Source organism: Carcharodon carcharias, chromosome 8 (genome assembly GCF_017639515.1).
Source record: "Carcharodon carcharias isolate sCarCar2 chromosome 8, sCarCar2.pri, whole genome shotgun sequence".
NCBI lineage: Eukaryota > Metazoa > Chordata > Chondrichthyes > Lamniformes > Lamnidae > Carcharodon > Carcharodon carcharias.
Genome location: NC_054474.1, coordinates 18773336 through 18790822, shown reverse-complemented (window position 1 = coordinate 18790822; position 17487 = coordinate 18773336).

Below are 17487 nucleotides of genomic sequence, written 5' to 3'. Positions count from 1 at the left end.
CCTCTTTATTCAATAAATAGTGCTATGGCTTTTTTTTTAATATCCACCAGGGACAGCATACAGGGCTTCGGTTTAAAATCTCTTCTGAAAGACGGCACTTTCAATAATACAGCACTGCCTCAGTACTGCATTGATGTATCAGCCTAGATTTTGTGCTCAAGTCTCTAGAGTGGTATTCGAACCCACAACCATCTGACACAAGAGAAAAGCCTGCTCTCCACTGAACCACAGCTACTCAGCACTTTGAAGTGGTTGAGTATGAGGAGCTTTACCCTAGGACTGCTTGATGTTGACATCAGGTGCCTCAAGGTAATTCAGGCTAAATAAGGTTTATTACCCAGCAGCAACATTCCTCACCTTGAAGAACACAAAAATGAAAATATGAGAAAAAATTGCAACGTTAAGTTTTACTACCTGTTGCTTTTTTCTGAAAATCAATAGATCCACAATGGATATCTTCTTTCTCTGTATCTGCACAGAATAAGACAGAAACATAGAATTTGTATCTATATATGTGGTGTATGAACGCATCCCAAAACAAGTTGTGAATTTCTTTTAAAGTGAACTTAGAATGATAACATTTTATATTGAGCTTGAAAATGGTTTAGTTAAGTCCACAACTAGCATCTTAAATATTAAAAAGCAAAATAATACGTAGATATGATTAGCATGTTTGCTAATGTAGATTAGGAAAGTGCATCAAACTATATGATGGCAAACTATCAATTTAAAGAATTAATAAATAATTTTCAAATACGCACTACTTTAACACACAAAACAGCACAGAAGAGAGTGGTATAATTTTGGCTAACCAAAGACGTTAAATTTAGCATTAGATCAAAGGAAGAGGCTTATAACTTGTGAAAATTCAATGGTTGGCAGGAAGGCAGCAGGCATCTTGAAATAAGAAAGTTGAGGTGCAGCTGGTGTGGGTTGGGGTTGTGGGCTGGTGTCCGGCATGGGGGGATGGAGATTTCTTTAAAATTGTAATCGGTTTAGACAGAGTAGATACATGTGGGGGTGGGGGGGCGGGGGGGGGTAGGTGGGTGGGGGGTGAGTTTTAATGGGAAAGGAGAGGCGGGTGTGAGTTAAATCCTAATAAGTGATGTTGAGTTGGGATCCTGACAACATCCAGCCCATTTCTAGGCTTCACACGGAGGGTTTTGCTCCTCTATCCCATTATGTTCCAAGTAATTTTTAGCCTAATTTTTCTCACCAAAATATAAAACCTCTCATTAAGTTGAAACTTATTTGTCAATTATATGCCCATTCTTTAAGTTTATTAATGTCTTCTTGTCTTTTACTGCAGTCCTCCTCTGTATGGAATATCCCTCCCTCCCCTGACTAATTTGGTATAATCCACAAATTTAGAAATTGTTTGTGTTTGTAAAATCTAAATTATTAATATAAATTATGAACAGCAACGGTCCAAGCACTGAACTAGCTTTCCAACCTCCTTGGAGCTGTCGAGCAGGTAATTAAAATATCCCAGTCAGCCATTAACTGCTGCTTTAACCAACCATGCCGACATGTCCTGGCTGGGCCGAATGGTCTCTTTCTGTGCTTTATATTATATTTAATTTCAAACAGCCATTCCTATTGTAAACCTGTGATATATACAATGACCAGGATGGCTGAATAAATATGTTTCTGTATTGTGCTTGAACGCTGCAGCAGATCAGTATTATATTATTAAAGAGTCTTAAAATATCTCAGTTTTTATCATTGCAGATCTGAAGTGCTTCCCACTCAAAGTATTAAACTAGAAGCAAAATTTAACAAAATAAAATCTGTCAGTCTCTAATTTAACAATACCTACACAGATGGAGCCATTATATGATTCAGCTACTTACTGTCTATTTCTGCCTTTATGCTGACAACTGCATGTTCATCGAATCTACTCGTCTCAGGCACCACAGTCTCGTTATCACCTGGGAAATAAGATTTTTCTGATTAGGGCATGACAATGACTTGATTTTTAAAGAAGTTGTATCAGGCATTTCTACAAAACTGCTACATGGATAATGAGATATATTGAAATCATCTGGAAAATGGAATCAGACCCCCCAGGAAAAAAACAATATTGTTTAAAAAGGATTGTCATGCTGTACTATATCACTGGTGTTAGTTGTCACAAGTGGTTTTAGAAACACTAGAGTAAGTGTGGCAAGTGTTGGAGGCTTTTAATGGCTGTCGGGTGATAGCTCAGGAAATGTACAGCCACATATCAAGGGGTAGGGTTAAGGACTCAAAATACAACTATTGTTTCGGAAGAGCTATTAATTGGAATATTTGAGTAGTCTATATAACACAGTGCCCTACAAACTAAGGTTTAGAAAGAACCTGGATTACAAGAGTCTGCAGTGAAGACCAATCAGTAAAATTGGGAACTGATTAGGATGGTTAAAATTAATTACATTTGCATTCAACATGATATTTGGGTGTAACAGAATAAAGGTGCAAATTGCTGTGTTTTTGAAGAGAAATTGAAAAATACAAATGAGGATATATAACTGTAATGAACAAACAGAACACAGCACTTGTAAAATTCTTACTTTAAGGGTTTAAATGTCACCTTGCATTTGCTGAATTTCATGAAGACTTGAATAAAGCTGAGATGCATCTTCTGTATTTTCTCCTGGCTGCAGAGCTTTTGCTCTTGAACTTTCCAAACCTGTTCATATAGGGGTCACCTATTAACCCACAGTCAGCTTTCCTTTTAAATGTCATACATTCTAATCAATAAACTCGGTTTCAAAATGGACCACGAGACCAGATATGACAAACATTGTGACAAGATACAATAGATATCTCTGCAAATACCAGATCCAGAGCTGGTGATACTTGACTTGACACAAGCCCCACTCTGGGACATGAGCACATAATCCAGGCTAACATGCCAGTGTTATTCTGAGCAGATACTGCAATTTCAGAGGTGGAGAAGATATTAAACTATGACGCAGCTCATTCACTAGGATGTCTCACTGGTTTCTTACAGTGTCCAAGAGAAGGTTTCTCCATCAAACATAGTAACAACAAACTGACTCTGTGATGATTCAGCACATTTACTGTTCTGGATCTTCATTCAGTCAATGAACTCTCTATTTGCCTTGGTAACAAGAGTAACTACACTTCAAAAGTAATTAATTGGTTGTAAAGTACTATAGGACATCTTGAGGACATAATACTGTCATCATAAACTGTAACCCAGAATCCATAAAATGCAAGTTGAAATCCCACCATGGCAGTTTCAGTAATTGAATACAGTTGGCGAATTAAGTCTGGATATAAGGAGTTGTCACCAAAAAAATGACTATGAAGCTACTGGATAAAAAATCCAAATTGTTTACTAATGATCATCCAGTTCACCTTCTACCATCCTGGATGTAGTGTGATACAGCAGTAATGGAGTTATAGACTAATCACTATGAGAATGGTAGCATAGTGGTGATATTGTGGGGTGAGTAATCTAGACGTGTAGGCTAATGGTCTGGAAACTTGCGTTCGAATCTGGCCATGGCAGCAAGAGGAATTTAAATTTAATTAACAAATCTGAAGTAAAAGGCTAGATTCTGTCATAGTGATCATGGAACTATCAATTGTTGTAAAACCCCTACATGTTCATGAATGTCTTTCAGGAGACGAAATCTTCTGTCCTTATACAGTCCTAGCCTTTGTCTCCAGGCACACAGCAATGTGGGTGACTCTCAACTGTCCCATGGCAGAGCAAACCACTCATTTGTATCAAACAGTTGCAGGAAAATCAAATAAAGATCAAACCAGTCAGGCCACCCAGCATTGATCTAGGCACCAGAAACGAAAAGCATTTCGTGTCCAATTGTCCCTGCAAACTTCACCTCACTAGCATCTGGGGATCTCTACCAAGGACCAGTCAAGTAATAGCCTGACATAGTCATTTTCAATCAATCATGTCTTCCAACAAATGATCCAGATTTTTCCACCACCAAAAGGACAGACCCACCAGAGGTGGCAGCACAGTGGCATTCAGTCAGGAGGTTGTGGCCTTGGATGCCTCAGCGTTGACATCAGACTCATGAAGTTTCATTATATCAGGTTAAACATGGACAAGGAAATCTTTTACCAATTACCACATTCATTCAACTGATGAGTCAGTATACCTCCCAAATGAACGCCACTTGTAAGAATCACCATGGGTGGCAAGAGCATGGACTGTACTCTGGATGGGCACTTCAATGCCCGTCACCAAAAGTGGTTTGGAAGCTCCATTGCTGATCAAACTAGCTGATTCCTGAAGGAAATGTCTGCCAGACTCGGTCTGTGACAGGGAGAGAGAGACTCAACAGGACGTAAAAACCTGTTGCAGATTCATCTGTCCGTGACCATGTTGGCAGGAGTGACCAGCACGCAGTCCTTGTGAAGTTGAAATCCCATCTTCACTTTGAAAATGCCCTCCATTGTGTTACGATGAGTGCAATATATTCAGTAAATGTAGCAGCCGGAAACTGGGCATCTGTGAGTCACTGTGGGCCATCACCCACAGGACAATTATATCCAATCACATTCCACGGGGAGGTGGTAGCATAGTGGTATTGTTACCGGACTAGTAATCCAGAGAACCAGGGCAATGCTCTGGTAACCCAGATTCAAATCCCACCACAGCAGATGTTGGAATTCAATAAATACCTGGAGTTAAAAGTCTAATGATGACCATGAAACTCTTGTTATTTCTCATAAAAACCCATCTGGTTCACTGAAAGAAATTTGCTGTCCTCACCTGGTCTGGCTGACATGTGTTTCCAGAACTACAGAAATGTTGTTGGCTCTTAAAAGTACCCTCTGAATAAGGGCAATTAGGAAAGCTATAAATGCTGGCCTAGCCAGTGAGGCCCACATCCCAAGAACGAATAAAAAAAAATTCTGTAGCCTCGTGTTCCGGCAGCCTCTCCCATTACCATCAAACCAGGGGCCAACCATGGCTCAATGATGAGTACAGGAGAACATGCCAGGACCAGCACCAGGCATTCCGAAGGATGTGTTGCCAACCCAATGAAGCTACAACACTACTGATCAAGTTGGCTGCGTGCATTTCAAAGAGTGGAAAACAGCATGCAGTATACTGAGATAAGCTCTATCTTAAGCAATGGATCAGATCAAATCTCCCCAGTTCTGCCACATGAATGGTGATTGACAATCAGATAATTAACTGAAGGAGGAGGCTCAACAAACATCCTCATCCTCATGATGGGGAAGTCAAGCACAACATTGCAAAAGACAAGGCTGAAGAATTTGCCACCATCTTCAACCAGAAGTGCCAAGTGGATAATCCATCTCGGCCTCCTCTTGATGCCCCCAACAGGACGAGTGTAATTCAATTCACTCCAAGTGATATCAAGCAATAACTGAACATACAGAATACAACAAAGATTATGGATCTTGATATAATTACGCTGTGGTACTGAAGCCTTGTTCTCCAGGCCTAGTCACACTCCAAGCCAAGATTTTGCAGTACAGTTACAATACCCTGCATCTAACCAACAATGTGGAAAATTGCCCAGGTAAGTTCTGGCCACAAAGAAGCAGTACAAACCTAATCCAGAAAATTACCACTCCATTAGTTCACAATCAATCATCAGCAAAGTGATGGAAGGCTTTATTGACAGGGCTATCAGAAACTGAGCTACAGGCCTCAGTACAGGAGCTTAGTTGGACCATCTATATAAAATAATGTGGCTACTAGAACAGGTCAGAGGCTGGAAATTCTGTGGAGAGTAACTTATCTCCTGACTCTCCTAACCTGTCCACTATCTACAAGGCACAAGCCAGGAGCGTGATGGGATTCTCTCTACTTGCCTGGATGATTTCAGCTCGGACAACATTCAAGAGCTCAACACCATCCAAGACAAAGCAGCCCATCAGGTTGGTGCCCCATCTACCACCTAAATATATACTCCCTCTGCTATTGGTGCACCATGACAACAGAGTCTACCATGTACAAGTTACAATGCAGCAAATGGCCAAAGTTTCTTTGGCAGTGCCTAACTAAACCTGGGACCTGTACCAAAGAAGACAGCAGCAAGTGAATGGAAACACCACCACCTGCAAGTTCTCTTCCAAGGCACATACCATCCTGACTTGGAACTATGTAACCATTTCTTCCCTGTTGCCGGGTCAAAACCTTGCACCTCCCTTGCTAACAGCACTAGTCACGTATTTGCACCAGTGGGCTTCAAATGTTGAAGATGGCAGCTCACCACCATCTGCTTAAGTGCCATTAGGGATGGGCAATGCCAGTGATGCCAACATCCCATGAATGAATAAGAACAGAGACACAAATACATCTGTTTATATAATCCCACATCAACAACTTATATTAATTTAGCACCTTGAATGTTAATGAAATACCCCAAGGTGCTTCACAGGAGCATTATAAAATAAAGTATGACACCAAGCTACAAAAGAAGGCATTGGGCAGTTCTTATGATACGCAACAGGGATCTCAACCTCTAGCTGGTGAGCCGGTGAGAGACCCACATTGCCTACTTTTGGGAAGGCCCAGTGAATTAAGTGCCAGCCAGGCACATAACTGTGCAGCGGTTGGGCCTTCCCCTGGTTCAAGGACCTGGAGTGGAAATCCTGCCTGTCAGTTAATTAGAGACTGGAGGCTTTGCATTGCTCTGCAGTGACACTGTGGAAGGGGTGGCTGCTGCTGGTAATGCACCCACCCGAAGCCCAGGATTGCACAAGGACCCAGGCACAGAGGGAGTAGGGGGGGTCGTAGGGTGGGGTTTGCGGTGGAGGATGTTCGGCAGCAAGGTCAGGAGTTGGCTCTTAGTGAGTCCCCAACTTCCCAATACCACAGATTCCTCGAGCAGGCACTCAGTACCCAATAACGGGAGACCTCCAAGCAACCCCTAAAGGGTTTGGTTTTTGATCTTCCCCCACCTGCCGCTGGGTGAATAACATTAATTGCCTCAATTAAGGACCTCAATTGTCAACAGGGTAGGAAGGCCGCTCTCGAGCTTTTGTACCACAAAATCTTTGGGGGGGGGGGGTTAGCAGAGGCAGGAAGATGGTGGGGTCCACTTCCTGCCCTATTAAATGCCCCCCACTGCCATCAAACCTACCTCAGGGGAAAGCATTAAGTTCTGTCCAATCAGTCAGATGACCAAATGCTTGGTCAAAGAGGTTGGTCTTAAGAAGTGTCTTAAAAGAGGAAAGGGACATAGAGAGACAGTGAGATGTAGGGAGAGAATTCCAGAGTTCAGAACAACTGAAGGCACGGCAACCAATGGTGAAGCAATTAGAATTGGGAATGCACAAGAGGCCAGAATTGGAGGAGCACAGAGACCTCAATGGTCTTGTGTAAGGGGGAGATTATAGAGAGAGGGAGGGGCAAGGCCATGGTGATTTGAAAACAAGGGCGAGAATTGTTTAAAATCAACACATTGTTTGACCAGGAGCCAATGTAGGTCGGCAAGCAGAGGGATGATAGGGGGACGGGACTTGCTGCGAGTAATCCGAGTGAATTGCATCTTATTATAAATGATAATTATAAGTACAGCTATAATTAGTTATAACAAATTATAAACAAGGTGTAATTATAATTCTTAATTTCTTGAAACATGTGCCACATTCACATTCACTTGAATGTATGAAAGCTGAAATTGGTTGCAACAATTTTCATATCTTACCTGCAGCTTTGCACTTTAACCTCAGCACCACTGCCAGGATAATGAGAAGGAGAAAAGCCAGGCTCGCAAAAACAACAACACTGGTGTGCTGAAAAGTGTGAGCATCTGTCAGAACAATAAGCACAGATTTCACATTTAGTTTATAGTTTAACTCAGAAGAAACACATTAAGCTCCCCTCATGACCTTCTGCCTGATTTGCACCCAAACATACAAACCAGTAGATCGTAGGTTTAATCCCTGATACAAGTTACCTGACCTCACTCAGGAATGTTGGAGTGTCACAACTGTCCTCAGTCCCCATCAGTTATTGAACAGAAATTATAAAGCACACAGGGTTCTACTTCCTGGTCTACTTTGAGTTTTGTGCAGATGACTGCTAAGCTCAGGATTTGATTCAGCTGTGAAACCTCATGCGGTACAATAGGTGAATAATGCTCCTTTACAAGGTTATACTTGAATAATGACTATTTGAATGAGAGCTGCATTCAATGGGGTAGATTTTGACTTAGCGCGACAGAAAGAAATGGATCAAAATAAAAATGGAGAGAGTTTAAAATGGGCTGGTGACTCACTATCAACTGTTCACACTATTATAGTTTCAATATCCACCACAACATGTAGGGAGAGATGAAAGAGGCAAAAACTTAGAGACAATTAGGACAAAAAATTTGTACCATATCTTCCTGACCATAATATTGAACAAGACTTAATGGTCCTTGATAATGCTTCCTCAGTAATTGCTCTAAATACATATTAGAGCAGGAAGACGCTGTTATGTATTTATGACCATGATGCACCTCTAACCAAATATACAATCTAGCTTATCTTTTCAGAGGGAGCTGGGGCGAGTGTGGATAAATATTCCCCTGGGATGGTGAAGATATACATCAGCAACAACTCACCCCATGCACCGCCATCAGGGCAGGTTGGAGGTGACCTTCAGTAGAGGCCTGGAAATAGTCAACTGTTCATATTGTGTCAGGTGGGAAATGGTGTAAAAGGCAGGATAGCAAAAAAAAAGGAACAGATTGTGGTTTGGGAAAAACTATCAAAGTAACCCTCTTGTTCAAGATTGCTTGTTTAAATAAACACAGCCATACAATGACAATAGTACAATAGAACACATAGGTGTTAAAGTTAAAGTTGGTGATATTATCTAAACAAATGTGCTAATTAAGAATGGATGGTAGGGCACTCAAGGTATAGCTCTAGTGGGGTTTTTTTTTATAATGGAAATAGGTAGGAAAAGGAAAATCTTTATAATTTATTGGAAAAAAAAGGGAAGGGGGAAACAGAAAGGGGGTGGGGATGGGAGAGGGAGCTCACGACCTAAAGTTGTTGAATTCAATATTCAGTCCGGAAGGCTGTAAAGTCCCTAGTCGGAAGATGAGGTGTTGTTCCAGTGAAGCCCAACGCAAACTGGAGGAACAATGCAGCAAGCCAAGGACAGACATGTGGGCAAGAGAGCAGGGTGGAGTGTTAAAATGGCAAGCGACATGGAGGTTTGGGTCATTCTTGCGGACAGACCGCAGGTGTTCTGCAAAGCAGTCGCCCAGTTTACGTTTGGTCTCTCCAATGTAGAGGAGACCACATTGGGAGCAACGAATGCAGTAGACTAAGTTGGGGGAAATGCAAGTGAAATGCTGCTTCACTTGAAAGGAGTGTTTGGGTCCTTGGACAGTGAGGAGAGAGGAAGTGAAGGGGCACCCGCTTCTATCTCCTACCCAAAATCCACAAACAGAACTGCCCCGGTAGACCGATTGTCTCAGCTTGCTCCTGCCCCACAGAACTCATTTCTCGTTATCTTGACTCCCTTCTCTCTCCCCTTGTCCAGTCCCTTCCCACCTACATCCGTGATTCCTCTGACACCTTACGTCACATCAACAATTTCCAGTTCCCTGGCCCCAACCGCTTCCTCTTCACCATGGACGTCCAATCCCTCTACACCTCCATCCCCCACCAGGATGGTCTGAGGGCCCTTAGCTTCTTCCTCGAAAAGAGGCCCGAACAATCCCCATCCACAACTATTCTCCTCCGTCTGGCTGAACTTGTTCTCACGCTGAACAATTTCTCCTTCAACTCCTCTCACTTCCTCCAAATAAAAGGTGTGGCTATGGGTACCCGCATGGGCCCCAGCTATGCCTGTCTCTTTATGGAGTATGTGGAACATTCCTTGTTGCAGTCCTACTCCGGCCCCCTTCCACAACTCTTTCTCTGGTACATCGATGATTACTTCGGTGCCGCTTCATGCTCTCGTCGGGACTTGGAAAAATTTATTAATTTTGCTTCCAATCTCCACCCCTCCATCATTTTCACGTGGTCCATCTCTGACACTTCCCTTCCCTTCCTTGACCTCTCTGTCTCAATCTCTGGTGATAGACTGTCCACCAATATCCATTACAAACCCACTGACTCCCACAGCTATCTCGACTACAGCTCCTCACTCCCCGCTTCCTGTAAGGACTCCATCCCATTCTCTCAGTTCCTTCGCCTCCGTCGCATCTGTTCCAATGATGCTACATTCAAAAACAGTTCCTCTGACATGTCCTCCTTCTTCCTTAACCGAGGTTTTCCACCCACGGTCGTTGACAGGGCCCTCAACCGTGTCCGGCCCATCTCCCGCGCATCCGCCCTCACGCCTTCTCCTCCCTCCTAGAAATATGATAGGGTCCTCCTTGTCCTCACTTATCACCCCACCAGCCTCCGCATTCAAAGGATCATCCTCCACCATTTCTGCCAACTCCAGCATGATGCCACCACCAAACACATCTTCCCTTCACCCCCCCCCCCCCCCCATCGGCATTCCGTAGGGATTGCTCCCTCCGGGACAACCTCTCCTCCATCACCCCCTACTCCTCAACCCCCTCCTATGGCACCACCCCATGCCCACGCAAAAGATGCAATACCTGCCCCTTCACTTCCTCTCTCCTCACCGTCCAAGGACCCAAACACTCCTTTCAAGTGAAGCAGCATTTCACTTGCATTTCCCCCAACTTAGTCTACTGCATTCGTTGCTCCCAATGTGGTCTCCTCTACATTGGAGAGACCAAACGTAAACTGGGCGACCGCTTTGCAGAACACCTGCGGTCTGTCCGCAAGAATGACCCAAACCTCCCTGTCGCTTGCCATTTTAACACTCCACCCTGCTCTCTTGCCCACAAGTTCTGTCGAAGGGTCATGAGGACTCGAAACGTCAACTCTTTTCTTCTCCGCCGATGCTGCCAGACCTGCTGAGTTTTTCCAGGTAATTCTGTTTTTCTCTTGCCCACATGTCTGTCCTTGGCTTGCTGCATTGTTCCAGTGAAGCCCAACGCAAACTGGAGGAATAACAACTCATGTTCCGACTAGGGACTTTACAGCCTTCCAGACTGAATATTGAATTCAACAACTTTAGGTCGTGAGCTCCCTCCCCCGTCCCCACCCCCTTTCTGTTTCCCCCTTCCCTTTTTTTTTCCAATAAATTATAAAGATTTTCCTTTTCCCATTATAAAAAAAAAACCCCCACTAGAGCTATACCTTGAGTGCCCTACCATCCATTCTTAATTAGCACATTCGTTTAGATAATATCACCAACTTTAACTTCTGTGTTCTATTGTACTATTGTCGTTGACATCTTTTGATGATCTGCTTCTATCACTGCTTGTTTGTCCCTACAACCACACCCCCCCCCCTCCACCTCTCTGTCTCTCTATCTCTCCGCCCCCCACACACACACACCTTAAGCCAGCTTATATTTCAACTCTTTCTTGGACTCGAACTCAAGTTCTGTCGAAGGGTCATGAGGACTCGAAACGTCAACTCTTTTCTTCTCCGCCGATGCTGCCAGACCTGCTGAGTTTTTCCAGGTAATTCTGTTTTTGTTTTGGATTTCCAGCATCCGCAGTTTTTTTGTTTTTATCAGCCATACAATGAATGTTTTGATAATTTTTTATTCCTAACTTTGATCACAAGTCAAGAGCTTAAAGAAATTATCGAAGACTTTGTAATGAGAGTGGCCTCCTATTATTATTATACAGTTCAGCAGAAAATGATACAAATATGATTCCAGCACAATCACGATGGGTCAAATGGTCTCCTGATCTGTATTACGCTGTGAAAAGAAAGCCATTTAGACTCACAGAGCTCACTTCCATAGGTTCTGTCCCACAATTTTATACGGTGATTTTCCTGGTCTTAATTTCAAAATAGAATCTAAAAGATGGGCACTTGGTGCAGAAATGATGGATGCAAATCCTGTGCTCCTGTTTTCCACCTGAACAGCATTGCATCTGTATTTCCAATATGGTTTTCAGAGAGTAGTCCCTGAAGTTAGTTGACCAATATAAATGACGTGTGACTGAGTGTTGTAGTCCTGTGCACTGAGACTCTATTGCTGGCTACAATTCAGAGGCAAGCTTACTCCAACACAGGAAAACAAGAGTTATAAAATTTAAATTAGTAAACGGCTCCCTTCCCAACCTGATGTTACGTGGATGAGGACCAGTGGGGCAGGGGTTAATGGGTGGTGGAGCTTCCTGCCCATCAGCAACCTCTATCCACCAGCTGAAAATTGCAACCGTATGGGAAAAGACCATTAATTGGCCACTTAAGGGCCTCAGTTGGAGCAAGGGTCAGTGGGCAACACAAGGCCTCATTCGCTGCCTGTTAAACCATGGACAGGTGTGGGCAGGTAAGCTGCATGAAAGGCAGCCATGAAATTTTATGAGTCTCCCATGCTCTGCAAACTAACTCTCAGGGGACAGTAAAATTCTACCCAGCAGGTGGGATGGAAAGCCCATTATTTTAGTCCCTGTCCACTCATTACTTATCAATCAGTCTACATCCAATCATTCCTTCAACAAGCATTCACCAATCATCCAATCGCTCGATGGACAATCCTCCAATTATTTTGTTTAAATTCAATTACAGGATGTGGATTTTGCTGGCTTGGCCAGCATTTATTGCCCATCCCTAATTGCCCTTGAGAAAGCGGTAGTGAGCTGCCTTCTTAAACCGCTGCAGTCTATTTGGTGTAGGTACACCCACAGTGCTGTTAGGGAGGGAGTTCCAGGATTTTGACACTGCAACAGTAAAGGAACGGCGATATATTTCCAAGTCAAGATGGTGAATGACTTGGAGGGAAGAGCCCAAGTGGTGGTGTTCCCATCTATCGGCTGCCCTTGTCCTTCTCGATGGTAGTGGTCGTGGGTTAGGAAAGTCCTGTCGAAGGAGCCTTGGTGAATTCCTGCTGTGCATCTTGTAGATGGTAGACACTGCTGCCACTCTGCGTCGGTGGTGGAGGGGGTGAATGTTTGTGGATATGGTGCCAATCAAGCGGGCTGCTTTGTCCAGGTTGGTTTCAAGCTTCGTGAGTGCTGTGAGAGCTGCACTCATCCAAGCAAATGGGGAGTATTCCATCGCACCGCTGACTTGTGCCCTGTAAATTGTGAACAGGCTTTGGGGAGTCAGGAGGTGAGTTACTCACCACATGATTCAAAACCTCTGACCTGCTTATGTAGCCATAGTATTTATATGGCTGGTCCAATTCAGTTTCTGGTCAATGGTAACCCACAGGATGTTGACAGTAATGGATTCAATGATTGTAATACCATTGAACCCCAAGGGATGATGGTTAGATTCTCTCTTGTTGGAGATGGTCATTGCCTGACACTTGTGTGGCATGAATGTTACTTGCCACTTGTTTGCCCAAACCTGCATTTTGTCCAGGTCTTGCTGCATTTGGACATCGACTGCTTCAGTATCTACATCATCGCAAATGGTGCTGAACATCATGCATTCCTCAGTGAACATCCCCACTTCTAATCTTATGGTGGAAGGAAGGCCATTGATGAAGAAGCTGAAGATGGTTGAGCCAAGGACACTACCTGAGGAACTCCTGCAGTGATGTCCTGGAGCTGAGATGATTGACCTCCAACAACTACGACCATCTTCCTTTCAACTAGGTATGACTCCAACCAGTGGAGGATTTTCCCCCGATTCCTAATGACTCCAGACCAATTGATCCTGACCAATCATATCTAGCCAACCATCCACTCATTTCTTGACCAATCATTCCCCAATCAACCAATCATCTAATCATTCATGACCAATCATTTGGAAGTTAATCACTCCTTGGACAATTATCCAAGCACTTCCCTCATTAATCAATGCTTAGCCAATCAGTCAATCATCAACCTGCCAATCAGTTCTTGACCAACCTTCCTGGCATTCAACAAACATTCAACTCAACCAATCCCTGGTCATTCCCTGAACTCGACACAGCCCTCCAGGTGTGATCTAACCAGGGCTTCGTGTATTTGTAGTAAACCTTTCCCTCAACCAATCCCTGCCAATTGCCTCCACTTGTGGAAGTGACATTGGTCAATTCGAAGTCAGATTCAAATGAGTGCTAGAGTCAAGTGTCACATTTTCTATCATTATCCAACATAAATCATAAGACGTAGGAGCAGAAGTAGGCCTTGTGACCCATCGAGTCTGCTCCGTTATTCAATGAGATCATGGCTGATCTGATAATCCTCAACACTTTCCTGCCTTGTCCTCATAATCCTTGATTCCCTTTCTGATTAAAAATCTGTCGGTCTCAGCCTTGAATATACTTAATGACTCAGCCTCTATAGCCCTCTGTGGTAATGAATTCCACAGATTCACTACCCTCTGAGAGAAGAAATTCCTCCTCATCCCTGTTTTTAATGAGCACCCCTTTACACTGAGATTATGCTCCCTGGTCCTCGACTCTCCCACAAGGGGAAACAAGCTTTCAGCATCTACCCTGTCAAGCCACCTAAGAACCCTTTGTTTCAATAAGGTCGCCTCTTATTCTTCTAATCCCCAATCAGTACAGGCCCTACCTGCTCAACCACTCCTCGTTAGAAATTCCCTCCTTACCCGGGATCAACCGATTGAACCTTCTCTGGACTGCCACCAATGCCAGCAACACTGGATGCAAGGAAATCAGCTAAATTACTGTCAACTAGTGACAGAGGGGACTTAATGTGGAAAGGATTCCTTATACAAGTGTCATGGACATCAAAGCTGTAAAAAAATAGTCCCTTTCAGTTTCTCTCCATTGTGTGGTTTGAGTTTTATTTCTGCAGGTATGTTGTGAACTTTCACTGATATGGAGTGCAATAGAATATAAAAAATAAGAGTATTTCAGAACAAAAGATCAGCAAATGACAAGAACCCTTGATGTGGGTTAAAAAGATTATCATCTGAGACACTTACTGTTAACCTTCAGATAATGTGGAATTAAAACCTTTGGAATGTTTTGATGAAACAAAACACATGTCCAGTTCCTACTGTCTCGGTCGGCATTCTGAATAATCAGCTGTAACAAACCCCGTTCCTGTTTCTGTTTCTTCAATGTTTTCTCTACCACAGTTTTGCCATCACTATTGATCCAAACAAGTCTCATTGATTCAGTGACATCAGAGACAGAGCAGGTCAGGGTAACGGTGTCCCCCTCAGTCACTGCATCAGATGGTTCAGCTGTCATTGTGTAAACAAGAAAATCATTCAGATTTTAAACATTGACTTGATCATTGAAAACAGCAGCAACATTCTGTCTCCTACCTTTAACTGTGATTAGTTTAATGGCAACAATTTTATAATTCCACGAAATACATGTGTAAACTCCAGCATCATCAAACAGAACAGGGACAATCCTCACACTGAATTTCTTGCCATTAAAATTTGTCTCTGTGGGGACCAGACGATTCCCAAAGTAGGTCCTGTTTACATCGATGGGCTGAGATTTGTAAGCAGAAGATATTTCTTTCTCTTGATTCTGAAAATAACGTGATGACCAAGTCCATTTAGATTTAATGGACTCAGAATGAGCTTCACAAATCAGGTCGAGTTCACTGTAATCTGGTGCTTGACCGATAAAGTGTGTATTTCTTATTGTGTAAACCTGTAACAGAGAGACAGGAGACAAGGTGTTTGATTTTTATAGCTGCTGAGATACAGATCTTCTGAATTTCCACAGGGACAAACATCACCCTCCTGGCATAAGTCAGCTGGGAGTGCAGAAATGGGACAGGGAAATTGGTCAGAAACTGGCTGCTGACCCAGGCTGACTGTTGTTTAAACATTGGGTCATGGCACAAAATCCATCTGCCCCAAACAGGTCCCCTCTTAATGTGATGCTGTTTCCCCAAGGTCTGCAGGTAATAACCAACTTGTTAATCAGTCTCATTAACGAAGCATCTATACGTGCTTCATACATATTGTATTAGACAATTCTGGTCCCCTTGGGATGTTGCCAGGTGGTCAGACAAAGACAGAGAAAAGACAAGTCCATCAACCACTGCAACGTCAGTCTAGATTGATAGAGAAAGTTGAAAGGGCAAGTTTGTTCTAAGCTCAGAGGTTTAACATTTTGCCGGGCAGTTAGGAGTTAATTTGTTTAAGTAGTGGACATGTTGGTTTTGAGCCCAATAGCCCAAATCTGCCTTTCTTTGGATCGTTGGAGATGGGACGTACATCAGGAGATGGGCGGCAAGACCCTATGGAAGTCCTGATGCACAGAGATATGTAAGAGTTGCCCAGGAAATTTAAACTTCCGATGGGGCTGATTCCCTGCTGCTGGGACACTCTGCAAATGTCTCCAAATTGAACTTGTGTCAGATACGCGAGACTTACCTGGATGCTTACCCAGAAAATGTTAGTCAATTTAATACTTGGTCTAACAGCTGGGTAACTCAACTGAGTACCACAACCAAGACAACCACCCCCCCACCCAACCATTCTTCCAAACGCCCAACTATCTCCTGACCCTACCCTAGTTCACACCCTCCCCCCACCGAACAGACCAGACTAGCACCTTGACTAGCTCCCTGACCCTATTACCAACATCACCCACTCCCCAACTCACTCATTCGTTTTCTCACCCATTCACTGTCCCACACTCATTCATTAAAGGACTCGGACCGTTAAGAAATTACCTGAATACAGCAGCTACTGTCAGAGGAAGGGGGCATGACCCCTGTGTGAGAAAAATCTATTTCACACAATGAGTTGTTTGGGTCTGGAATACACCACCTAGAATTGTGTGGACGCAGGTTCAATGGAAGCATTCAAGAGGGCATTGGATGATTATTTAAATAGAAACAATGTGCAGGGCTATAGGGAAAAGGCAGGGTCATAATGCTCATTTGGAGAGCCAGTACAGACACAATGAGCTGAATGGCCTCCTTCTGTGCTGTTACAATTCTGTGATCCCAGAATAAATGGCCAGGATTGTTTTTTTTTATTGGTTCCTGTGATGTGGGTGTCACTAGCTAGGCCTGTAATTATTGCCCTTGGTCAGAAAGTATTTAAAAATCAACCACATTGCTGAGTGTATGGAGTCACATGTAGGCCAGACCAGGTAAGGACAGCAGATTTCCTTCCCCTAAAGGGACATTAGTGGACCACATGTCTTTTTCCAACAATTGGCAATGGTCTTGTGGTCATCATCAAACTTTCACTGAATTCAAATTTCAACATCTGCCATGGTGAGAGTCAAACCCAGGTCCCGGGACATTATCCTCAGTCTCTGGCACACCAGTCAAGTGACAATACCACTATGCCACCACCTCCCCACAGGGCTGGTCATACTTTGCAGGCAGAAGCAACATGCCCAGCATTGTCACTGACTGGAAGATCTAAGCCATCATGGTCACATTATTCACAAGGATATGTTACAGGTGATTGAACTAAAGGAAGCTGATCATAAATGTTCTGCATGTTCACTCGATGTGAAATCAGTTTAACAATTCATTACTGACCTTGCCTAAACAAGGAATTCTTTGATTCTTTTTCAAAATGCCT